This window comes from Pantherophis guttatus, chromosome 2, assembly GCF_059756535.1.
Source record: "Pantherophis guttatus breed Tessera chromosome 2, ASM5975653v1, whole genome shotgun sequence".
NCBI lineage: Eukaryota > Metazoa > Chordata > Lepidosauria > Squamata > Colubridae > Pantherophis > Pantherophis guttatus.
In genome coordinates this window covers 190,201,461-190,228,957 of record NC_142064.1, presented here as the reverse complement: position 1 = coordinate 190,228,957, position 27,497 = coordinate 190,201,461, and the positions used below count along the sequence as shown (strand labels likewise).

Below are 27,497 nucleotides of genomic sequence, written 5' to 3'. Positions count from 1 at the left end.
AGCTGGGATCGCCAGAACCATGGCTCTGACGGTCCCAGTTCTGACGGTGGATCCCATCCCAGCTGAGTTCCCTGCAACTCAGCTGGGATGGCCAGAGCCATGTAAAAGGGAAAAAGTTTTCCCCCTCCAGCTTGCTTACCTCAGCTGCTAATCGCAATGCTTGCCTTGCTTTGCTTGCTTGAATCTATTCAGGCAAGCAAGCAACTCCCTGCCTGCAATCAAGCAAGGAGTTAGTTGTGGACTTCAACTCCCAGAATTCCTCAGCCAGCAAAGCAAAGCTGGCTGAGGAATTCTGGGAGTTGAAGTCTACAAGTCTTAAAGTTGCCAAGGTTGGAGACCCCTGTTCTATTGGGTAAGTTTTTTTCCCCTTTGGGAGCTTTAAAAAAAATAGTCAATTGGGGTTTTTTTAGTTGTTCTTTTTTAGACCTAGCCATTTAGGAAGCCGTTTAGGAAGTTTTAAATTTAGCTTTCATATAAAAATAAAAATAAAATAAAATAAAATAATATTTGTGCAGCTTTCTGAGATTTAGTGTGTTTCTGTAGTGTTTCACTCCAACTACACAAACACACAAAATCTCACAAAGCTGTATGTGGAATTTTGTGTGTGTAAAGTGTGAAAGTTGGTTTTTTGGACTTTTTGTGGCTGTGTGAGGTTCCTGCTTGTTGCAGGGGCCATTTTGGGTCTAGCACAGCTGCTTTTACATTGTGGGTGAGCCAGTTGTGTTGTGTTGTGTGTGTTTAGAGTGTGAAAGTTTTTTGGGGGGGCTTTTTGTGGCTGTGTGAGGTTCCTGCTTGTTACACGGTCCATTTTGGGTCTAGCACAGCTGCTTTTACATTGTAGGTGAGCCAGTTGATGTTTTTTAATTTTTATTTGGTGTGCATTGGAAGAGGGGCAGTCTTATATGGCAAGTATAGCCCAAACCCTATATTTTAACAGGAAAAGTTGGGGGTCGTCTTATATGCCCAGTCGTCTTATACGCCGGAAAATACGGTACTCTAAATGAATAACTTTGTCATAGTTGCCATAAGTAGAATATGGGCTGTCGCTTTCAAGGCTCTTAGGGCAAGGGTCCCCAATGCCCGGGCCGTGGCCCACTATTGGGCCATGGTCGGTTTGGAAGTGGGCCACATGAGCAGCGGACCGACATGTGCACGCACACTCAGCTTGACTCACAAGTGATGGACCAGCACACATGCACAGCTTGACTTGCACAAGAGGCGGCCTGGTGTGCACACACATGCAATGGCCAACCGCTTGCATGAATAGTTCCCCTCTTCCCCCCCGCTGGGCTGCCAAGCCATAAAGGTTGGGGACTGCTGCCTTAGGGGATGTTAGCTACTAAGCCCATATTAATTAAATTCAGTTGTTTTCTCCGAGCAATGGGGGAATATATTTACTATTTAATTCTCATTTTACTTTAGAAAATAACATTTTGATTCTGCAGGTCAAAGTGGGTCATATGATTTTAATATTCTTTATTTCATAAATGAAAAACACATTCTATCACTGTTAACTTGCTATTTGTCCCCCACTCTCTACTCCAAGTGGAGATTAAACATGAAATATTATTGAATTGTTGAAGAACTCCACTTGGTGAGATGGGTGGCATATAAATTAAATAAATATCTGTTTAGATTTCTGCCCTACTTTAATGCATGTCAGGTGAAAGTTAATGGACATGGCAAATATGGTTAAAATGAATAACAATATGCCTTTTATGTTTGTAATATATTATAGGAGTTTGTTTTATTAATTATGAATTTAATTAATTTTGTCCGCATTTTATTTTTTAACATTAGCTGCCATAAGTGCAATTGTTCTTTTTGATGGAAAAGCAGTCATATTAATACATATTAATAGCATACATATTAATTGAACAACAATCAACAAAGAATTAATAATTTACTTGTTTAAAAACTTATATGGCTGCCTATCTCGTATAATGACCTTAGGCAGCTCAAACAACTGATTAAAAACAAGAGGAAATATAAGTTTTAAATTATATAAATGAGTACATTAACATTGATGGCAGCATGACAATGATGGGAAGAAAAGAGGAGAGGAAGGTTAAAGTATAAAAAGCAAAGAACAGGAGGATGTGTTTGCAAGGATAGAAAGGTATAGGAAATTACAGTGAATGCACTGCTGTAAACTAAGGTTAGTTAGGTTTAAAACAGCTTCACTTTTGAAAAAAGCCACACAAGGCATGCAGTCATTGAAAACCTCCAGGGGATGTGAGTCATGGATGATCCAGGGCAAATATGATCCAGGGCGTGGCCCTGGCTCCCCATTAACAGTATAGTTTCAAGAACAAGTTTTGCGGTGGGCATGTAGGTCAGATGTTATCAGAGAAGCTGTCCTTGCTGAGCTTTGAGTATAGAGCTTTCCTGTGCATTTTTCTTTATGAGAAGGTGATATTAACCTGCTTATCCCTCTGTTGATCCCTCTGTAAAAATACTGAAGTTTGCAGATGATACAACAGTGATTGGTCTCATTCAAGACAACGATGAATCTGCATACAGACAGGAGGTTGAACAACTAGTCTTGTGGTGCAACCAGAACAATATTGAACTAAATGTACTCAAAACCGTAGAAATGGTGGTGGATTTTAGAAGAAAACCTCCTATACTACCACCTCTTACAATACTAGACAACACAGTATCAACAGTAGAGTCCTTCAAGTTTCTAGGTTCTATCATATCTCAAGACTTAAAATGGACACCTAACATCAAAAAAGTCATCAAAAAAGCACAACAAAGAATGTTCTTTCTGTGCCAACTCAGAAAGCTCAAACTGCCCAAAAAGCTGCTGATTCAGTTCTATAGAGGAATTATTGAATCTGTCATCTGTACCTCTATAACTGTCTGGTTTGGCTCTGCAACCAAACAAGAACAGACACAGATTTCAACGGATAATCAGAACTGCAGAAAAAACAATTGCTACCAACCTGCTTCCATTGAGGATCTGTATACTTCACAAGTCAAAAGGGCTGTGAAAATATCTACAGACCCCTCACACCCTGGACATAAATTGTTTCAACTTCTATCCTCAAAACAATGCTACAGGACACTGCACACCAGAACAACTAGACACAAGGATAGTTTTTCCCTGAATGCCATCACTCTCCTTAACACCTAATTCCCACAACACTGTCAAATAATTTACTAAGACTGTATTAATACTATTCTTCTCTTCCTTACTAGCATCTCTCTCTTCCCACTTATTACTATAACCATGTTTCTTGTATCTTTCAATTTATATTGTTTTTATTTGTTTCCTAGTACAATTTGTTAGTTTATTAGTAACCTTGACTATCACTAAGTGTTGTATCTTTTTATTCTCGATGAATGTATTTTTTTTGAGTATTTTCTGTTTTATTGCCCTCTCTTTTTTTTTTAATTTTATTAACATAAACAAACGTAAAACACAAATACATGTAAACACTTATACATTAACAAAGAGTCAATCGACTAACTTCTAGAAAACCTTCGCATCGGTGATTACTGTCCATTTAACCAATTTTCCTTAATCATACTATTTACAAATTTACTTGCTTATACCTTAATATCTTCATTGAAGTTCAGCAGTATCTTTCTACAAACATATTAACCATTTATTTATACAATCCTACGGCTCATCTCATGTATCTATTTCTACAATTCTTGAGTTATGTTCTCCTAATGTCCTATGTTGTTGGCCCTATCCTTCTTTCTAACCATGTGTACCATTTTTGCCAAACTAAATAAAAGTCAGTGTTCTCTTTATCTTGGAGCTCTTTTGTGAGCCTATCCTCGATGAATGTATTTTATTCTCCTTATGTACACTGAGAGCATATACACCAAAGACAAATTCCTTGTGTGTCCAATCACACTTGGCCAATAAAAATTCTATCTAAAGAATAAATAATTATATCTTATGTGAGGGCAATTCAGGTGAACTTTCCCCCTTTGAGCAGAAGAGGGATAGTCTACTTCTAGGACACTGAACTTTCAGGCCAGAGGGCCCTTGGTGAAAAAAACCATCGCACCAGAAATACATCTTTTATTCCCTAATGGATGGAAAATGATAAGAAAAGTGGTGGAAGTGCTAGGAAAAGGTGGGAAAGATACAAATGGAGGCTGCCTTCCAGACCGTGCATAAGATTCTGCAAACAAAGTGAGGCAGGTGCATCGGTAGAACCCTGCATGGAAATAATGAAGAGTTTTAATGTTGCAGTTTTAATCTCACCATTTGTATCTCCTTATTGCATGCGACTGTTCTCCTCTGCAATCCCACCCATTGCCTTAGGAATATAATACAGGGGTATAAATAAATCCAGAAATGGAGTGACTGATTAATTCATTGAATCAGGGATCCTGAACTACCATTCTGATCTAAAACATTTCCTGGCCAAAAAACATTTCCTTTCCAGAGGGCTTGATGGCCTTGCTTTTAGGAAGTCATCTAATGAAAATGAGTATGGTACTAATTGCTAATGATAGACCACAGAACAGGAATTCAGCCACAGGAAACAAAGTCTGTGGGAAGCCTCTTTTCCAACTTTGTTCCGTATCTATTTTGGAAGCTGAATTATAGGCTGAGAACATTTCAGAGAACAAGAGAGACCCAGGCAACTTCCATTTTTTAAATGTTCGGTTTTCATGAAAAACAATTTAAAATATAACGGCGTAATTAAAAACGTATTTTCAATATGACTGTTTCAAAAACAGCTGCCCTTTCACCTGACATCCCCTCTCCAATAGGCACCAGCAGGACATAATAATATGCAAGTAGTCCTCGACTTATGACCACAATTGAGCCCAAAATTTATGTTGCTAAGTGAGTTAGTTAAGTGAATTTTGCCCTACTTTACGATCTTTCTTGCCACAGTTGTTAAGTGAATCAGTTGTTAACTTAGCAATTGTTAACTTAGCAACACAGTTGTTAATTGAATCTGGCTCCTCCAGTGATTTTGCTTGTCAGAAGGTTGCAAAAGATGATCACATGACCCTGGACACTGCAACCGTCATAAATATGAGTCAATTGCCAAGTGTCTGAATTTTGATCCTGTGACTGTGAGACTGCTGCAACTGTTATAAGCATGAAAAATGGTCATAAGTCTTTTTTTTTCCAGTTCTGTTGTAACTTTGAATGATCACTAAACAAATGGTTGTAACTCAAGGACTACCTGTATTCACAAAATTGGAAATGTAGTACTTTCTTGTCCTCCAGTGTGATATATGTCACCATGTGCCAACAACAACTCACTATAGACAACTATTATATCTCAGCAGAATAAGTGGTCATCTGAAATGGAAGAGGAGATATTACATACTATATAATCAATTCTGGAATACTTTATCTTGACCTGAAAGTGGCTGTTTCGGAGAAGAGAAATGAAAAGCTCATTAGACAGGCAGCCTCTCATGGAGGAAACAGACCAAGATTTCTTTTACATGGCATATCTTAACCTCTTCATCAATTCAAGAATATCTGTGTCACACCTGGTTGGTTTAGTTTGGTTTATGGTTACTCTGGATAAATAATTCTTCATTTTGCCTTTTACCTTTCTGCCCCCCACCTATGTTTTATAACATAAGTATAATTTAGGGTTGGAAGCTAGCTTTGGGATAGCATTCCAATGAACTATTGCTGCCTTTTAGATTTCTAGGAACTGTTGATGTTTTAAGATTTTCTTCATATTAAATTATCTGTCTCCTTTCAGATTCAGTAATAGCACAAAGAGTTCTCTCTATTTCTGGGGGCATGAAAGGGGCTAAGAACACACCCAGTTAACTTTTTGAGACCACTGAAACACAGTCCCTATATCTGCATAACATAATTATTCATGGTTAATGTAACTATGATTTACCCAATTAGTTTTCTGGATTGAAATGAAAAACGATACACTGAATTACATGAGTTGGGTTCACACTAGTTGTGGGACTAAAAAAAAAATGGTTGGCTAAATCTGTGATTCAGTGAATTGTGCAAACGCAGGGCCTTCTACAAAGATTTTGTAAGATTTTTATTTCTGTAGACAGGAAGTGGTTCTCACCATGACCTTGGGAGCCATACATTAATATCTATCATCCCCATACAAAAACATGCAGCAGGTTCAGGTTGGTTTATGGCCCACCATACCAACCCTTTCTTGAATAAACAAATGATGAATTATGACATTAAATGCCATCTGTTTTTGCCCAATATTCAAAGGACTAGTTCACAGGCCTATATTTTATAGGTACTTCCAGGTTAAGCTCCAGCAGGATTAGTTTTTTTGTTCCATCACTCTGCTGAACACTTAATTCCCACAGCACTGTCTCATTTCTCATCTTTTCTCATCTTCTCATCTTTCCTACTATCTTCTCCTATTGATTTCTTATGATTTTTCAATTGTTGTTTGTAATTTATGATTAATGATTGTAATTATGATTATGATCTATGACCCATTACTTGCTGTTTAAATGTACACTGTGAGCTTATGCATCAGAGACAAATTGCATGTGTGTCTGATCACACTTGGCCAATAAAGAATATTCCGTTCCATTCCGTTCCGTTCCGTTCCGTTCCGTTCCATTCCATTCCATTCCATTCTATCCTATCCTATTCTATTCTATTCTTATTAAGGCTTTTTCTAAGATGAACTACATATATACTGTCAGGTTCCGAATCAGGATAGGAAAGGAAACACCAGACAACAGGGTGGAGGTTGTTGTAAAGTTTACCTTCCACGATCCGGCACGCTCCAACAATCACCCAGTGCAGTTCCAGTGAAATATTGTCAGTTCTAACCATCCCGTGCTCCCATCACCGTTTTAAACCCAGTGCGCCCCACCCTGCTACTCGACCCCCTAACTCCACCCCAACACCTGTCGCCGATTGGAGGGGTCCAGCTGCATCCCTGGGCTAGTAATTAGCTGTAATTAGTCTGGGGCCGTCGGGGCTGTTGTGCTGGGAACAGCTTCGGTAAGCCCCAATTAATGCTGGCTATTGTAGCCGGTGTGGCATTTGCGCAGGTGTGGTCCCATCCGCCTCTCAGCTGAGAGGCAGTAGCGCTTCTGGCGGTGCTGAAAGAAACAGAGGCCCCGAGAACAGTGGGCAGAAGAGGGTCCGACCAGCTGTCGTCAGGAGGAAGCAGGCAACGTTAAGGCAAGATTTTCCAGGCTGGAATGTGGGGTGGCATAATCTGTTTGTCTCCGTCCTCGCCAGAATGGCAGCCCAGGCGAAGTGGGGCTGACATGCAGCCCCCCTACCATGCGGCTGTCTGGAAGACAAAAGTTACTTTGTGTGAGACAATGAACAGGCTAAAAGGGGAACAGCCCTTTCAGAAACTCACAGCATGAAATAGTAAAGGATTTACTATGTCAGGATTTTAAATCTTAAGATGTGTATGGACTACTGGCTTTTCCAACATTCGAGTGATAATGCTATCAACCCTTCCTAGAGTCAAAAGAAAACTATAATGGCATAGGGTACAATTAAATAAATTAGCAAATAATGAATTATCTGTTATGCAATACATACCTAATCATTATCATTTCTTGGAATCTCACTCAATTTTTTTAAGTGCAGTCCCATAGCAAAACACAAAACATCTGTACTTCAAAGAGCTGAAATAAATGCCTTTCTTGAATTATTTCAGGCTATTGATTTCATCATCTGTTAATCTTTCTCTCTCTCTCGTATTCATTGGCTTTTCTCATTGGATTGGGGCCCATATGGGATATTTCATGCTGGAGTTGGCTAGTGAACATAGAAGAAGATCCCAGCTCCATCCCACTCCTGTACTGGTTCCTAATTTACCTTTTGGGGGGTTAATTTTAATGTTTAATTTTATTAATATTTTAATGCTTTTGTATTCTTGTTTTTATGATGTGGTAAGCCACCCAAAGTCACTTGATACTGAGATGGGTGGCATATAAATTTAATAAATCAATACATTTCATTCTAATGTGGTCATTTAATACCCATTTTATCAATAGAGGCTTTATCAGATAGTGTTAGAAACTTAATCTTTTTGAAACTAATCAAGAGAAAAGGCAATTTGATCATTCTAAACTAACAACCTTATTTGATTAGTCATCTAGATGGGAAACTACCAGTTATAAGTTAGACTGACAAGTTGGAAAATGTCCTCAAAGGTGATGAGCTCAACTCAAAGTAGGATTTACCTCTTCATTTCCTATGAATCCTGGAGTTTATTGGTTGCTTGAGCAAAGCAAAGCAGAGAGATTTCTGGATCAGCCTAGTTGTCCTTGGTAAAAATGTACACCATAAAAATATGTTTTTTGCTGATTATCCATTTCTATATTATATGGGAGTAATCATCATCATAACCAGGGGAAAGGTGGCTGAAGTTTTTAATAACAGAGTAACAGAATAACAGAGTTGGAAGAGACCTTGGGGGTTTTACAGTCCAACCCCTGATCAAGCCAGAAACTCTTTATCATTTCAGACAAATGGTTGTCCAATCTCTTCTTAAAATGGTTAATACTACTTAAAAAGGTTACAATCCAATTATTCTCTTATCTGGAAAGAAGATTCACTGAATTACTGGAATCAGATATGAATAAGATGAATAGAATAGAATAGAATAGAATAGAATAGAATAGAATAGAATAGAATAGAATAGAATAGAATAGAATAGAATAAAATTCTTTATTGGCCAAGTGTGACTGGACGCACAAGGAATTTGTCTTCGGTGCATATGCTCTCAGTGTACATAAAAGATAAGATACATTCATCAAGAATCGTAAGGTACAATTCTTAATGATAGTCATAGGGTACAGATAAGCAATCAAATCATACTAGGAAACAATATCAATATAAATTGTAAGGATACAAGCAACAAAATACAGTCATGAAGTCATAAGTAGGAGGAGGTGAGTAATAGGAACGATGAGAAGACTAATAGTAATAATAATGCAGCCTTAGTGAATAGTTTGACAGTGTTGAGGGAATTATTTGTTTAACAGAGTGATGGTGTTCGGGGAAAAATCAAAAGATCAAATAAGGTTACAAATAGTGTTCTATTCAAACAGTGTTCTATAGACGTATAGTTTTGTTCATAAACATTGAGAAAATTTCACACCTGTGTTTTTTGGGTGTGGGTTTATTGTTGAACAGCTTTTGTCAGTTTTATCCTGAACTGAGGGAAAGTCACTGCTGAGTAGGCCCTCGGCAAACATTCTTGGGTTCTGCTCAAGAGGCATGCAAGAAAAGAATGTATACAAGTGACATCTGTCTTTGTTTTGGAAATCCCCTTTCCCCAGGACTACTGAAAACAAGACTTGCTCCCTAATAAGCTGATACCAACTGTTTACTAAACTTCGGCACCTTTCACTGAATGTCTGTCACTTTGATAAGTAGGAGTTGAGTTTCAACCGAAGATCCAGGTCCCTTCTTTTTCAGATGTTTGAGTGCCAAGCTTTTTATATTTTGAAAAGTTACTACAGAACTAGGGCTAGAAACAAAAAGAACATGTATTGGCCTATTGGATTTTTGTAACCTAGATTCTGAGAGATTCGGGAGAGGTTAGAGTTCAGGTTGCAGCACGCCTAGAGGGGAATCAACCCTTTCTTCCCCAGTTAATCCTGAGGAAAATCCCACCTTTGAAGTTGATTATTTGCAGTTGGAGGAAGTGTCACAATTGGTGCCATTAGGGGACTTTCCACACAAAGCTTTTGTATTTAAAAACTAGCAAATAAGAGAAAAAAACAAAAAAAACTCTTCACACCATTCTGTGCACATTAAATTCTAAGGTGTATATCATGTAACACTGTTGTGATATAGAAGGAACATTTAATCATATGTGATGGCCATGTAAATCACTCAATTAATGATTAATTATTTAATTTTCCTTTCAAAAATTAAAAATAAAACTTGAATTGAAATGTCCGTTTTTTTCAATTATGAATCTTTCCAGAAGAAATAAATTAAAAATACTATCTGCTAAAATATATGCTGATAATTGGGAGGACATGTTTGACCCAATACTGGAAAAGTTCTATTTTACTAAGAATAACAAATTGGGATACCAAACCTGGGGACTATGCAATGGCAAAATTAACAATATGGATTCAAAATAGGAGTTTGAATAAAATTAAGGAAGAATGACTTCTGTATATATTACATGTCACACAATAGGGGAAACTCAAATGCTTAAGAATACAATTTGAAGAGAAATATTTGATGTAAAGATAATAACCAGAAGCAATTTTAATGTTTGTAAGTAATTTGATGTAATCACCACTCAAATACAATGGGAAGGAATTTAGTACTTAATATGGTTTTTACTATTGCAGATCAAATTTTAAGAGGGGAGCATCTGACAGTAGATTCAGAGGTAACCACAGAATCTAAATGCATGCACTGGAAGGAAATTTACAGATCATTTAATCCAGGAATCTTGTGTAAGAATCCACTAAATTATCATAATTTCCTGGCTATTCATCCCTGTTTGAAAACCACCAGCAAAGGGGATCTATTACAGTTTCAAGCAGTCTATTCTTCTACTTAACAGCTCTCACTACAAGGAAAGTCTTCCTAATGTTCAGTCTGAACCTCCTTTCTTTAACTATCGTTTGTTGGTGCATGTCCTAGAGTCCAGTTCAATAGAGATCAGATCTCCGTCCTCTTTGTGTTGGTTTTCTGAATTAAATATGGCACATAAACATCCCATTTGTAGGGAAGGAGGCACACCCGTGTCAGTGAAGCAAAGGAAGCAAACGATAATTTCCTTTCATAATTTTTCAAGGTGCACTTTATTTTTATGATGGTTATATCCTGTCTTTCCCACAGTGAATAACTTGTTTAGAAATAATATAAACAAAATAATGTGAAGAAAATGCTCCTGTTGGAACTCCATGCTCAAACCTGTCTTCAGAGCCATCTCCTCTTCAGTGACCATGTCAGATCAATAGATAAATAGCTCAACTTTGAAACAATTACAGAAATAACTTTTTTTAACTTGGTTGAGAAATGTTCCCAAAATAACAACTACAATAATATAATACAACATCAACAACAATAATAATAATGAAACTCTTGGTTTCTGGTGTGCATAGTTGTTTTCAGATCATCTTCGAACATAATACAGTTTCCACCATAGTAAGAAAACATGGGCTATGTGGGAAGAAATACATTTTCTTCTGAGGGAATGAACGAACTAGAAGAAGCCAATCTGGATACTTCAAGATATTTAAGTCCCTACTGAGATGCTTGTAATTTTCTTGTAATAAACCATAACAGGGTCTCAGGATTGGACTGTAGAAACCAAGATTTTGTGAAGTTCAGCAGGCATCCCTTTTCAGTTGAACCTAGGTAAGGTCAGAGGCTTGCAAGAAATTGCTTCAGAGCAGAGAAATCCTGTAAAGAGCACCTCATGATGCCAATAGACTGACCAGACAACCAATAGAACTACTTCTCAAATCCCTTGGAGGCTCCTTCAAGCATCCTCTGAAATTCTTCAGATCCATCAGACAAATGAGAAAGACCATTCTAATAAATATCCAAGCCCTACCGAGCTCTTGGGTAGCAATTGCTTTAACAGGATTAGGAAGTGATCTGACCATGACATTAGGTGAGAAGTAATGCCCTACATGTCCAGATCACCTAAAACTGCTCCAAGGCATAGGCAAGGGCAAATATGCATGTGTTGAGCAAAGATTACCATTGCCACTGTGGAGAGCGAATACTGTCAGGGCATGGAGGCTGAAGTTTCTTCACACTGTAAGGTGAGGGAATTCAATCCCAACCCAGAAACTCACTTAGAGAACCCAGAAAGCAATTCAGCTGGGTAGCAGGGTAGCCAGTACAGGAACATTCCATTCCTATTGGTCTATTTTAAACAGAGCTTCATACCTCAAATCCCACTCCCACTTCCTGACTCTGATAGACCTCCCAAAGGACAATATCACTGCCCTTATCTAGACAGTTTTCACTAATATATGTCAGGTTGTTACAACCAAGTCTTGGGTGAAGGTGATCTAATTCCAGATAGGCTTGGCATTTATCAGCAGAAACTTGAGACCAAGATTACCAGCTGCCTCTAAAGCAAAGGATACAGCCTCTCAATACTAGTCACTGGGAAGCCACAGAACAAATTATCTTGTGCCATAAGAACAAGAAATATTGGTTGGCATTTTCTATTTTTAAAAAAATCTTTTTTATCACCCCAATATTGGATATCTATAAATTTGGAGCATTCACTGATTGCCTTGTCCAGGTTTCTAGACATTGTAGCAGATTGAAAGCCTTAATATGGAAATAATAATAATAATAATAATAATAATAATAATAATAATAATAATAATAATAATAATAATATTTATATACCGCCCTTCTCCCGAAGGACTCGGGGCAGTGTACAGCCAGAATTAAAACATAAATATACAATATCATAGTTAAAATTAATTAAAATCATTAAATAGTTTTGGCCGAATTTTAAAACCCAAAATTAAAACCCAATTTAAAATCATTCAGTTAGACAGCCCCGCCTGTCGGAATAGTAGGATCTTGAGGTCACAGCGAAAGACCCGGAGGTCAGAGATGTTACGAATATCCAGGAGCAATTCATTCCAAAGGGCAGGAGCTCCGACAGAGAAGGCTCTCCTCCTGGGTGTCGCCAGCCGACATAACTTGGCCGACGGCACCCTGAGGAGTCCCTCTCTGCGGGAGCGAACTGGTCGGTGGGAGGCTGTTGGTGGCAGAAGGCGGTCCCGAAAGAGATTTATACTTGAATATATATTTATCCTGCCCAATTGTGATGCTTTTGATTTCCTCATTATATTGGAATTTAGCATTTCATGACAAAGCACAGCTTTTTCCATTATTTTCATTATTATTGAGTATATTAAAAATTCTATTGTATTCTATTGCTTTTATCAGTTGGTCATATTAATAAATAAACATAAATATGCAAGTAAAGGGAACCCTGAATATTAAAAGCCATATAAACAATATATGCTGGTTCCATGGTACGACACTATAAACAATTATTTATTTAACCATGGCTGGATGAATAATAGAATTATTTATTGGCCAAGTGTGATAGGACACACAAGGAATTTGTCTCTGGTGCATAAGCTCTTAACATACATACAAGCAACAAGTGATAGATCATGATCATAATCATAAAATAAGATCATCATAAATCATAAGCTACAATACTCAGTGATAGTCATAAATTGACTGGGTTCACACAACATACCAAACGAAGTATGTTTTGGCTTAATGTGTTGCCTTGACCCCTGTTCTTGGAGCACATCTCATGGTCAAATAATAGTGGTGGCCTTAGGAAGTTACCTTCCTTATCTTCCTTGATTTCAGAGTCTCTCATTCTGTAGGCCATTCCAAAAAGCAGGTCTCACGACCCCCCCACCCCCACCCCCTGTGAAAGATTTGCAAAGGATTCAGTGGTAAATTAGGAAAAGAAAAAAGAGCTAAGCTATTTTTCTCAAATACTCTTCTGCCAATGTCTAAAATATGTCATCCAGAATCAGATTAATGAAACATCACGTTGTGGAACACATCAGAACAGCAATCTTGCCATTTCTGGCAGTAAATACAATCCAGAAAGAACTGGTTGTGATTTCTTATATTGCTTGAATGAAAAAAGAAGGCCAGGAGTCATATAGTTCAGAAGATTATTTATATTTGGTTTTTTAAAAAACTTTTTGATGCTAGTTTTTTAAATCACCTTTTTTTTCAGCTGAAATGGAAGCAAGTTTGTAACAAAGATAGATTTATCACTGCAAAAAACAGAGGGGATGAAATGATTACTCATATTCAAAATCTGACTAATTCTTCCATTCCATTACTCCTCAGCTTTGAAAGAAGGCTATAGCAGGCTATAGCAGGCAATAAAAGTGATTTGGGTAAATTTAATCACATGGAGGTCTAATCTATGAGATCGTTTCATTATTTGGATGGGAGAGGAATGCAGAACACATCAATGGAAAACAATCAGCATTGGTACAAATATCTATGCATACCAAAATTAACTTTGAAGAAACTAAGGGAGTATGCATTGGATCATTTCTCATTTGTATCTTCAAGAAAAGAGCCTGTTTGGTCTCAGCAATGCAAAACAAAAGCCCTGTTTTATATAAATTTCCTCCTCCCAATGAGCTATGTGAAATTCTCTTACCTCAAAAAATTACAAGGAATGTGCAGAGGGTACCTGAAAATGGGATATTTGGAAGGGCTACAAGCAGGGGTGGGTTTTACTTACCTTTACTACCGGTTCGCAACAGGATCGCGCTTGTGTGCTTGCTTTGCTCGCGCATGCGCAGAAGCTTCTGCAGATACGCAGATCACTTCTGATGATGTCAGGGTCAGTGAACAGACCTTGCGCCGGTTTTACTACCGGTTCTATAGAACCGGTCTGAATTGGGGGCAACCCATCACTGGCTACAAGGCAAAAAAAGGATAAAAACAGGCTTCCAACTGGAGGGGAAAAAAAGGATGAATTAAGAGATGACTAAGCAAAAAGATGGCCAAGCTAAGAAAGAGAAGATAGGAAGGAGTAACATAGCAAACATTATTTTATGTATTTATTATAATACTAGCTGTACCTGGTCACGCGTTGCTGTGGTCCAGTCTGGTGCTTCTGCTGGGCTAAAAGAGCGAGGCTGAAGTTCCAAACTCTCCACGAACATTTGGTGGGCGTGGCCAACTTGACGTTGCTCACTTTCATCAGTCACATGACAGCCCCCGAGCCACGCCTACCCAGCTGGTGATTAGGGCAGAGAACCGGTTGCTAAAAAACAATGGGAACCACAAAATCGTCCGTCTCTGTCTCCCCCTTTCTCTTTGTATCTCTCTATGTCTCTCTCTCTCTCTCCCTGTCTGTATCTCTCTATGTCTCTCTCTCTCCCCCGTATCTCTCTATGTGTCTCTCTCTCCCTCTCTCTATATCTCTATGTCTCTCTCTCCCCCTTCTCTCTGTATCTCTCTCTGTCTCTCTGTCTCTTCCCCGTAGCTCTCTATGTCTCTGTCTCTCCCCCCCTCTGTATCTCTCTATGTGTCTCTCTCTCCCCCTCTCTCTATATCTCTCTATGTCTCTCTCTCTCCCCCCTCTGTATCTCTCTATGTCTCCCTCTCTCCCCCTCTGTATCTCTGTATGTGTCTCTCTCTCCCCCAGTCTCTCAGTATTTCTCTATGTTTCTCTCTCTATGTCTCTCTCTCTCTCTCTCTCTGTTTATCTCTGTCTCTGGCCCAGCCTCTTCTGCATCCCCCGCCATCGTCCTTATCTTTTCAGGCCAGGCCTTCACAGCTCTCTGCACCACAGCAGAAACTCACCCCCCTCCGTCCTCCCTACACAGATGTTCTCTGGGGGCTCAATGGGGAGATGCATAGCAGGGAAGGGAAGGGAGGGGGTGTGGCGGGGGTTCAAGGCTGGTTTGGGGCTTCCCGCTCAAAGGAAGAAGGCAGCAAAGCCAGGAGCCACGCACACCCCACTGGACGCCTGCTGCACAATTCTCCTCCCCCACCTGCCAAGGGCAGGGGAATGATTAAATCCCCCGCTCTTCCAGGCAAAACGAAGGAGGACCGGCCATCCTCCCTCCTGCCCATTTCTGCCCCCCAAAGCCTCCCCGGAGCCCCTTTTCTGCAAGAGGCCAAAATTTTCCTGTAGACTCCATGAACTGCCAGAGTGCCCACCTGGGAATCAAAGGTGACCCTGAGACTCCAGTTGCCTCCATCTCCCACTCACCGACTGGATTTGCATAGCGCCAGTTAGCGGCTGGTCTTTCTGACCTCGGGGCCCGTGGTAGCGCTGGGCCAGGCATGATTTGGGCCAGGCGAGGGACAGAGGGTTCCCACTCGGTGGACCCAGGCAGCCTCGTTGCCAAGTGTTCTTTGGAGGGAGCCCCGAGAGCGGCTGGCAAGGGGGATGGGCAGCAGCGGCGGGCGAGGCTAGTTCGCGGGGTGACCAGGGGAGGGGAAGGTCAGAGACAGGCTCAGGCAGGCCCTAGAAGCGCTGGTTGCACCGGCTTCCTGGTGGGGAGCAGGATATGGCCCTCGGGTGTCTCTGCCTTCCAAATGAGCAGTTTCTTGGAAGCAATATGGAGAGTCTAAATATAAGGAGCAGAAATCTGTTGAGTGTAATCAGGGCTAGGAGGCTGCCATGTTGGTTTTACGTCCAGCAGATGGTGCTGTTTTTCAATGTTTTTCAATGTTTGTCAATGTCTTTCAATGTTTTCCAATGTTTTTCATATTTTTACCTCACAGTGTGACATATATATATATAATATAGGTATATAAAAACATGCCCGTAGTCGAATGCAACGTTGTGTCAAAATTTGAAAGCAATCAGTGAAGAACTTTCGGAGATGTGCGGTTATGTACAAACGGACATTTACATTTTTATTTATATAGATTATGGTGTGGTATGGTATGGTATGGTATCATATATCATGTACATTGTATCATGTAACATCATATTCAGTGTGTATCTATGTTTTTATGTCTGTCTCTCTGTGTGGTGTTTCCTTGTCAGGCGAAAGAAAGACTAAGGGGTTTATGGGTTAGAACAGTTCAATTCAATTTAGACTAGGAAAGGTTCCACTACAGGATATTCTTCTGATTTTGTTCTTCCTTTAAATGGCCCCAATAATGGCTATGTTGGGGGAACTCTGGGGCCTTTATAGGGACCTGTGTGGGTTTTGAGGCAGCTTGCATGCAGTCAGGAAGTTGAAGACATTACATCCCTCATTACCTTATTAACATGAGCCTTGGTGGCGCAGTAGTTAGAATGCAGTACTGCAGGCTACTTCTGCTGACTGCCGGCTGCCTGCAAGTTGGTAGTTCAAATCTCACCAGGCTCAAGGCTGACTCAGCCTTCCATCATTCCGAGGTGGGTAAAATGAGGACCCAGGGGCAATATGGGGGCAATATGCTGACTCTGTAAAATGCTTAGAGAGGGCTGTAATGCACTGTAAAGTGGTATTTAAGTCTAAGTGCTACTGCTATTATTGCACTCCTTGTACCAATTATTTAGGTATAATTATAATTGAACTACCTATTACAGTCTCCAATTGGATGTTCTCTGTTCTACATGAAAAATCAGGAGGAAATGGTTTATTTCTGGTAGACTTTGCAAATCTGCTCAAGCCAAGTGACAGTATTCAATAGTCTTAGGGCTGGCTATTCATATTTCAAAAACAATTTCATCCTAAGGGCCACAATTATTGACAAGCAAACCTGTACAGGTGAATAAAAGAAAGAATGAATATACATGCCAACACCCACTGAGAACTTTCTGGCTCTAAATCTGCACTGTTTCATCTAACATCCCCCTCTCATAGGGAATTCTTGTTTCCAATTTGCTTTTTTTTAAAAAAGAAAAAATCTGCAATATACTTTTCCATGGCAATATATTTCATGCATCACTTGCATGTTCACTCTTTCTATGAATGTCTTCAGATTCTCAATTTCATCAACCACATCCTGCATAGATGAGAGATGATAACGATGATAATCTAGATTTTTGTAAGCACAAAAGTGTCACTTTTCAACCGAGTTCTTTCTTCTGTCTTATAGAAGAACACAATCACTTAGTAAAGAGAATAACCTCTGATTTTTCAATCATACTCCAGAATATTTTCTCTACATTTTAATTCCTTTTCCCATCATCAGTTTGCTTTTTAAGACATGTGGCTAATAAAAACAGAATTGCTAAGACCAGTTACTGACTTCTCATATCTCTGGTATAAGAAATGCAGTTTGTTTCTAAGTAAGAAATGCATTGGTTTCTAGTTTGTTTCTAAGTGAAGTTTAAGATATTGGCAATCATTCAGTTTGGAACATGGATATTACTGAGACTTCCTGTCTCATTCTAAATTTGTCTGCCCGAGGGGTTTTAATGTCTTATAGGAAAGACCTTGGGAGATTTGGTGACACAACACTTCCAAGAGCTCAATCAAATAAGAGGCACCATTGCCTGCAGCTGGATAGTGGGCAGGTCAAAGGTTCAGAAAGTAGCCTCCTTAGATTCTTGGGCTGTAAAGAAGAAGTGGGCAGAACTGTACTTTCAGATTTTCAAGATTCTGTCAAGGTAGCTTTACAATAAAGAGAAATTAGCTCATCTGGTTATGATTCCTATCTGGTTTACCGTGTGAGGCTGACAAAATGCAACAAGAAAGTCCCTGCTGAAGGTCATCTCTTATCAGGATATTCTTCAAGGAGTATGAAAGTGACCCTTCTTTGTGAACTCATTTTTCCAGAAGTGAGAGCTTCGAGGCTTTCCAATATAGGGGGAAGTACTGGGTGTCTTTGTGGGGTTTTTTTTTTTTTAATATGACAATTATTTTTTCTTTTCGGAAAGACTGACTTTTGGTCACATGATTCTACAACAGTATTTGCATTTCTGGCTAAGTGCTCTTGGGTCCTGGAATCTTTACACTACCTACTAAAAAGCTTATGACTGCCTGATTGTTTGAAACTTTCAATTGGTGAAGCAGTGCATCGTAAGATAATTTTTGAATCAATGTACCTCAAATGGGCTAATTTACAGAATGCATCCAAAATCTGGGATCCGGGAGATCTTGAAATCTGTCCACTTCAATGCTGCCACACAGCTGCATTACTGCAGTCATGGGACCATCATTTACAAGACTCCCTGCCATCTTTCTACAAAGAGAGTCAAGGGGGAAGTTGGGAGTCACTCTTGCTTCCCTGCTTTTTTTGCCCACTGGTGATCTTTCTGTTTCTTTGCTTAAGTACCATAAGAAAATATCTCTGAAATGATGACTCAATGGATGTAGGATCTGGATACTAAAACTTCCTGACTTCAACTTAATGCTCAGGTTCTTCTTATGGCCTTGCAGCCCTAGGAAAAACCAGCAACCAGTCAGTTGACTGATCTGCCTCTATAATCTATAATCTATAATCTTCTGATCAGTCAGAAGAACTGACTGCCTCTATAATCTCAAAACATGTCAACCAGAAGCATCAGATGGGCAGAAGCTATTTAAGGGAAAAGGTTGACTATTTAATTAACTTATTATTAGCATAAATATATTTCTAATCTGGTTCTTTTTTTACATTCTGGATCTCTGGGGATGCTATGATTAAGAGGATATCCATCTTTTACCCAGATGGGAAAAAGGACACAGGATGATTTCCTTAGAATTACAACATTTCCTTAGATCTAGATCCAGTTTGCTTATGCTTCTGTAAAGTCCCTAGACCCTCAAAAAAACTATATTAAAAAAAGAATTAATTGCTTAGGATTGACGCAAACATGAGATATGATGGAATCTGTTCTTTCACTGTTCTCCCATAATTTAGCAGTACCATTAAAGCAAAGGAAGCCTGTATAAAAATGAATACTTTATTTAGTCTTTGTTTGACATATTATCTAAAAATGAAGACAAGAAGACAAATGATCTCTTCAACTTTCTGGGAAGAAATTATCAAAGGTGAAATGCACATGTGTCTACTTTAAGAAAGTCAGGAACTGCAGTTCTCATATTCATTTCAATTAATGCAGACACAATACAAATACAAATAATACTTTGCTTTTTATATGAAATTGTGTTATATCGATAACCCAATGTATAAAGCAGGGGATGTCAAAGTCAAGGCCTGGAGGCTGGATCTGGCCCACGGGGTGTTTAGATCTGGCCCGCAGTGCTGCCCTGGAAACAGCAAAGGACCGGCCCGTGGTGCCTCTGCCAGCAAAAACGGAGTGGCCCTCCAAAGCTCTGTTTTCACTGGCAGAAGGTTGCAGGAGGCCGTTTCAGCCAAAAGTGGAGCTCAGGAGCCTGTTTTCGCTGGCAGAATGCTTGGGCCACCACAGGTGCCCCCAATACGAGTAACGTCAAGCTGGCCATACCCACCCTGGCCACACCCATCTCAGCCCCCCAAGGTCAAACACAACCCTGATGTGGCCCTCAATGAAATCAAGCTTGACACCCCTGGTATAAAGTATTCCTTAGCTTAAGATATTGCTTAGGTTTTGCAAAAAATAATCTCCTTTTATTATTATCCAGCTGACATTGTGATGAGGATCTTCCATCTTGTCCCCAGTTGAGATACTGACTGGTTTTGGCTTAGGTTCCATGAAATGAATCTGAACTAAAATCACTGAGATGGCTCCCTGCTTTATATTATCAGGCACGTTGCTGCTCTCTTAATTCTTTTTTCATTCTTTACAAGTGGTACATAAGTCCTAAGGGACTTAGCTGTGTGTCCTGCTTTCTGTTGTCTAAGAGCTAACTAGGGACAGTCCTCTAATTAAGGTATCCTCGGTTTGAACTGTAGCTGAAGGGCAATACTGTATGCTACTGCTCTTCAGTGCCATCAGTGCAATCTTTGTCCAAGGTTCCATCCAATACTAGTGATACCATTGGCAGCAAATCCCATAGCATTGGTGAGGTGACCAATTAAAATAACTAGAGTAATTTTACTCACAGCACTATTCCCATATTCATTGGCATAACAGGGATTTTACTACATCCTATAGCCTTGGATTCTGAAGTTTTACATATATTAAACAGTGGCAGTTATGTTACTGATATGTCTTAGTTGGCTATTCTTAGTTTGGTTTTTATCTGAGCAAAATTAAGCCCCAAACTTGGGCTTCTTAGATCATGGGTGGGCAACTGTGTCCCTTTTATGACCTGTGGACTTTGACTCCCAGAATTCCAGAGAGAGAGAGGGAGGGAGGGAGAGAAAGTGAAAGAGAAAGAGTGATAGTCTTGACTAGAAGAATAAGGCATTGTGTGACCGGTAACTTTGGAACTACTGTCAGAGATTGTTGAGACAGGACCATGTTGAGGAGTCTTACAATATGAGTTTCAGAACTACATCCAAGCTGCAGAGACACTGAACTCACAATAGATGACACAGAGTCTAGGAGGATAACTGCAAAACTCAAAAAAGCCCAGCTGCAGAAGTGCAGAATTCACAAGGACAGCAATTAAAATGTTTAGTCCATACTTCTCACTCCTTTCCCAGATGACAGCCTCTAATAAGCATATTCCCTAGTTGTCCCTTCTCATTAGATTGGCAATCTAAAACTTCTCTCCCATCTAATGAGTACAATGGTGAAATCCAAATTTTTTTACTACCAGTTCTGTGGGCATAGCTTGGTGGGCATGATGTGGCTTGGTGGGCATGGCAGGGGAAGGATACTACAAAATCTCCATTCCCACTCCACTCCAGGAGAAGGATACTGCAAAATCCCAATTTCTTCCCCATTCCTGGGGGGAGGATATTGCAAAATCTCCATTCCCACCCCACTCTGGGGCCAGCCAGAGGTGGTATTTGCCAGTTCTCTGAACTACTCAAAATTTCTGCTACCGGTTCTCCGAATGGTTCAAAATTTCCACTACCGGTTCTCCAGAACCTGTCAGAACCTGCTGGATTTCACCCCTGCATTAGTACCAGTCCCTCTTTGCAACATATTGAGCCAGGAGAACTGAGTAAGCCCTCCCCCCATGCCCATCTGAGCCGTGCAATCATCAGAGGCTTTTTTTTTTAATTTTTAAAAACATTTTTTCTACAACCTCTTTGGCCGAAAAAATGCTTTTAAAAGTAAAAAAAAAAAAGCCTCTGATGATCGTGCAGCTCAGCTGGGATCGTCAAAGGCTTTTAAAAGTATTTTTGTACAACCTCTTCAGAGGTTGTAGAAAAAATGGTTTTAAAAGCCTCTGACGATCCCAGCTGAGTTGCCTGATCGGCAGAGGCTTTTAAAAGAAAAAAAGCCTCTGCCAATCAGGCAACTCAGCTGGGATCGTCAGAGCCTTTTGAAAGCATTTTTTTACAACCTCTTTGCTAAAGAGGTTGTAGAAAAAATGGTTTTAAAAGTTAAAAAAAAAAAAATTGGCCACGCCCACCAAGTCACATTATCCCACGCCCACAGAACCGGTAGTAACAAATTTTAGATTTCACCACTGGTGAGAAGGTTCTGCACATTTTAATTAACAAATAGATATGGTGCAATATCTGCTGTTGTTTATAAAATGATCATAAGACACATAACTCACAGCTGTAACTGATGTATGTATTTGTGTATATGGGGAGCTGAATAACATTGCAGCTGTAGACTGCCATTTTTGTCCTCTAGATTTCTGTTTGAGAACCTGTACAGGTATGAAGAATGATTCTTTTATTCCTGCTAAACAAGTTAGATCTCTAGATATTTTGAAAGTATTTTACCTGTTTCTAGTTCCCAATCTACCTTTTACTCACAGCTCAAATCTTCTGCCTCTGCAATGAATTCGTTTTCAGGAAGGGTTGCCTGTTACCTGTTTTATCTATTATTGGCCAAAGCCAAGGTGTAAATGATATTTTACACTTAATTAATTTAAGTCAAAATTATACTAGATTGAAGATGAAAAATAACCTTTAAAAATTGTGACGTTATAATACCTATGTGGCAGTGGTGAAATCCATTTTTTTTACTACAGGTTCTGGAGGCATGGCTTGGTGGGTGTGGTGTGGCTTGGTGGGCATGGCAAGGGAAGGATACTGCAAAATCTACATTCCCACCCCACTCCAGGGGAAGGATACTGCAAAATCCCCATTCTCTCCCCACTCCTGGGGAAGGATATTGCAAAATCTCCATTCCCACCCCACTCTGGGCCCAGCCATAGATGGTATTTGCCAGTTCTCTGAACTGCTCAAAATTTCTGCTACCGGTTCTCCAGAACCTGTCAGAACCTGCTGGATTTCACCGCTGCTATGTGGGCAACCCGAAACTTAGAAGTTGACTCCTCTCTTTGTTAAGAGCAGTAAGGAAATAACAATCCTGAGATAGTTTGTTGAGAAGAACAAAGATCACCCTTATGGCTCCCCTCGTTTTCCATTGCAATTAATATAAAAAGCAATCTATAGCAGCACATCAGTTGTGGTTGACCAGCTAGATACAAAAGCAAAGATACCGCCATCCTGCTGAGAACTGTGGAAAATCTAGATAAGGATGCGGATGTGTTTGTGTATCTTGTCTTCCACCCCAGTAGCCCTAAGGAATGAGTGAGTTGGAACCCCTAAGAAGTGGGTGAGTTGGAAAAACTGGCTGCTAACTCATAATGCCCCCTTCCCATTCTAGCCCTGTCTAAATATGTAGTCTCAAAGTTTTTACAGGAATCAAAACTCTCCCATTGCCTTCAATTTGCTTACAAAAATTCACTTTGGTGATTTCGCTGATGGAAGTCTCACCTGTCTTGCAAAACTTAGGTTGCAATCCTATACAGAAATGATTTTATCATATTTTATCCATTCATATATTAAATTATTGAATTTTATTCCAATCTCATTTTAAATTGTATTTTATTTCAATTCCATTTTAAATTGTTTTTATCAGATTTTAATAATAATTTGTGTTTGGAACTCTGCACTTTGACCCATGGCCCATGGGCTAATCAATAAAATTAAAATAAACTGTACAGAAACCATAATGGACTCCTCTGGACTGGAATTGGGTAACATTGTCAACTACAAGTGGCAGATGACCTATTCCTTGAGGCTTTATTGATAAAATTTCAGTAATCTTTTATCCAAACTGAACTGTTTCAGTCTTTTGAGAGTACCTTCTAGGGCAAAATGTCCATCTGGACCTGGATAGCTAAGGAGATCCCACTCAGCCCACCTAGTTATTTTAACACAATCAAACAGGTATTTCTCGCTTTCTGGATTGTGCCCATGTTGGCATATATTTTCTTTTAAAGTGATAATAGTCATCGTATCAAACTAGGTATACCTCAGGGTGAGATAAGCGATTTGGAGATTCCATTATTCAAGGTAGTTTCCTACTCCCTCCACTCTGATGTATGATATTAATCATTTCCTTTAGCATCATGTGTCTGTGTACATGTATATATATATCAAGATCAAAGATTGCCAGAATCAGTACAAGAGAGCTTTCTGCTAATATCATAATGTTGTCTCACTGCTTGATTTTCCTCTGCATTGGAGTGTTTGTCAGTTGCATGCCTACACCCCTACCCATCTTTTTGGAAACCATAAAACTTTTAGACAAAATAATGAAAGAGGTATGCTATAAGTATTAAATGAAGCTGACTATTTTTGTCTAAACGTTGATATATGTATTGCATTTTTAAAATGTCTATATCAATTGTCTAACTTTATTGTGTCCTTTGCAGGGTAATACATTGAGATCCAAGAATGAAAGCATGGTAAGATGATTAAGTTTCACTTTCTCAAGTTACATCCTCCTGAGCATTCAGTGGAAGTTGTTTTTTGATTTTGAATTATATTTTATAACTTTGAATAAATGTATACAAAGTTTGACTGTCAGTTTTTTATCTTTTTTGAATCAATGCAGTATTGATTGGGAGAATATATATAAAGATTCTGGAAAATCAAATACATTATTCTCTTTAATGAACTGAAGTTCTGTCTAATCAATAATTAGTAATTATTGATTAGACAGACTGGATAGTTTATTTATTTATTTATTTATTTATTTATTAGTTCGATTTATATGCCGCCCTTCTCCGGAGACTCAGGGCGGCTTACAATGCATTAAGCAATAGCCTCCATACTTTTGTATATACCTGCTTAGTAGGGCTTTTTGGGCCCCCCTGAGCAGTGTTCTATTTTATACAAAATCAGCTTATTGCCCCCACAAACCGGGTCCTCATTTTACCTACCTCGAAAGGATGGAAGGCTGAGTCAACCTTGAGCCTGGTGAGAATTGAACTCGCAGTAATTGCAGGCAGCTGGCAGCTAAGTGCTACTTTAACAGCAGTTTAGTCTGCTGCACCACCAAGGCTCTTTCATGTTCTACATGAAAAGACAATAACTGAATACTGTTACATTCTGACATAAAAGGGTAGGCTTTGAGGAATTGAGAAGAACATTTAGGGAAATGAAGCTGACTGCAATTCTTTCTCTCTCTCTCTTCTTTCCTTCCTTCCTTCCTTCCTTCCTTCCTTCCTTCCTTCCTTCCTTCCTTCCTTCCTTCCTTCCTTCCTTCCTTCCTTTCTTTCTTTCTTCCCTGGAATATAATTTTATTATGTACATTTAAGAAGAGATAATTGTCAAAGATAATATTACATATCTTGCAGGCTATATATAATTTTTATCCTTGGATCCCTTATTCTTTTTGTATTATCTAACCTTGTTTTGTCTTTTGTTCATTTGTAGCAAACAGTGGAAATCCCAATTACAATAGAGGTAAGAAATAAAACAATCTATTCATGTCTCCCCCACTCCAAAAAGTTAGACCATGTCAGGTTTGAAGCTGTTATGAGATTTATTTTTAGTGATTGGTGAGAAAAATACTGTAGAAAACAGTTGGTATAGTGTTAAGGTATAACTAAAATAAGTGATGCCACCTTGAAAATATTGTGCTTTTATTTAAAATGTAAGATATATTCCTGGCAAAGTTAGTTCCTCAGTTTAAAAACACTTTTGAGGCCACAATATCAAACTCATTATATTCATCCTAAAAAGTTTAACCTGAAGTGTTGCAAATGATTTAGGGATGTGATATAATATCATGGATGGGAGGACCACGCTCATGGTTTCCACAACTTTTTGGGGGAAAGATAGTTTGCTATTTTCATGGCATCTATGAGGAAAGCAGTCAAGATGGTGGCTGAGAATCCATGACTGAAGCTCTACCCAGGATCTATGTAAAGAAGGAAAAAAAGGGTGAGCCTGTGATTGCAAGATTAGGGGTGCCATCTTGAATTACGGCAAGGAAGCTCCTGACTATTTACAGAGCACAATATTCTTAAGGATGAGCTGATCCAAGCATGCCAAATTGGTGCTGTAGAGATAGAGCCAGCTTATGATTAAGTAGTCCAAAGTAAACTAAGTGCATTGTGTTGTCTTTTGCCCACCCATTCATAATTTCTGAATGTTATTATTGCCCTCTGAAAGGCAGAAAAGAACAATTTTAAACACGCTCTCATTAGAATGCATTCTTCATCCAAACTACAATTCACTTTCACTTTAAACGTCACTTCAAAGACTTACACTTAAGAGAAGTGTACACTAAAGAGAATGTGTTTAACTGAGATGTGAGTGACTATAGTGGCGAACCATTCACCACTTCCTAAGCTTTGTACTTGACAGCTTTACCAGACTTGTGGGATGAAGAATATTCAAATTCTAAGACAGGGACCTTTTTTCCAACCTGATATCTGCATTCCCATCTTGCTTAATTTTGGGATCCACACCCCACAGTTATTTGCATAAAATAGGTGGAAAGGGTCAAGGCTGAATTCATGAACGTAGTGATATATCCATACATGCAATATTTTTTCAATCATTAATTTGCGTGCACACAGCATAATGCCTTCAATATATACTTAATGTATGCATATTCATAGTAGAAATTCAAACCTCTATCAGCATAACACCAACCACATCCTTTAAATGTATATCGACAGGGCTCATGCCTCATGACAAGCCATTGGCTGGTTTTATACAGCACACTAAATCATGAGATCATATAATACGCTAAGCCACCTTTAAGCAGTAAAGCCATGTAAAGCGACGTAAAGCAACATGCTGTACAAGACCGAGAGATGGGGGAGAATATTGATTATTTAGAGAGAACTATCCAAGAGGCAATCCAAGAAATGGGTCAAACAATATAGAGCCAGGGTTATTTGTTATTTGTATTTGGCAACACACACATGTACATACACAGGCACAAGGAAACAGCTCATGGCCTTGAAACAGAGATGAGTGCCACCCTCTAGAGTCAGCAATGACTACTGGAGTGAAATCCGCAGGGATGCCTTTCTTTTCCTTTCCTTATTCGTAAGGCGTAATTTTCTAGGCAATGCAAGAATACTGGGTGGCGCCATGTCTTAAATACTACAAATACATTTTTTTGTACCATGTTATTATAGCTTTTAATCTCCATAGTTCACAGTGCTATAAATTTACAGATGTGTTTTAACCTTGTTAAAAAAATATGCTGTCATTGCAGAAAGAGTGTGCATCATATAATTTGGACAAATACATCGAGGCCCTGCATTTATTGGAGACCGAAGACTCTGAAAGTTTGACCAATGCATATGCCACCATGCGCAATATTCTTAAGGAGTTTGCTAAAAGCAAGGCTATCACCAAAATCTTAAAACCAGAAAATGTAAGTAGAGATGCTTTAGTCTGTTTCTTGAATAATAACATAAACACTCTTAAATATCCTTGCATGACTGTCACTGCTGTCAGCTTAAATCCTCTGGGGCAAAGGGCTGTAAACTCAATTGCATCAAATGTGATTTTTTTTTTTTTTTTGCTGTGGCAAAGCAGGTGTTTGAACAGCCACAATCTGTTCTGTGTCCTAAATATGGCAAGTGAGTCAGTGCTGACTAACTGTGCTCTATTTATAAGGGAGCCTCTTTGACATACCATTGTTATTCTCTCTCTGACATCACTTTTAGCAATAACCAGTCTTACCTGCAGTTAATGTAGCAATGGAGACATGGAGCCTTTCCAGAAATTGTCAGGAATTCCTGAAAACACTACCAACTCACAATTCACATGCTGTTCTGCAGGGAATAGGAAGAGCATTCATGGG

The 27,497-nt window shown here is 39.1% G+C and overlaps 1 long non-coding RNA gene across 1 annotated transcript in view; it reads left to right on the top strand.

Annotated features, from left to right (window-relative positions):
• Positions 1-27,058, top strand: part of LOC148115466 (uncharacterized) — a 33,791-nt gene extending 6,733 nt beyond the window's left edge. The window contains exons 2-4 of the long non-coding RNA XR_015731659.1: positions 24,097-24,129; positions 25,103-25,132; positions 26,904-27,058. This is a non-coding gene — a long non-coding RNA (uncharacterized LOC148115466). The remainder of the gene's footprint in view (positions 1-24,096; positions 24,130-25,102; positions 25,133-26,903) is intronic.
• The last annotated feature ends 439 nt before the right edge of the window (positions 27,059-27,497 follow it).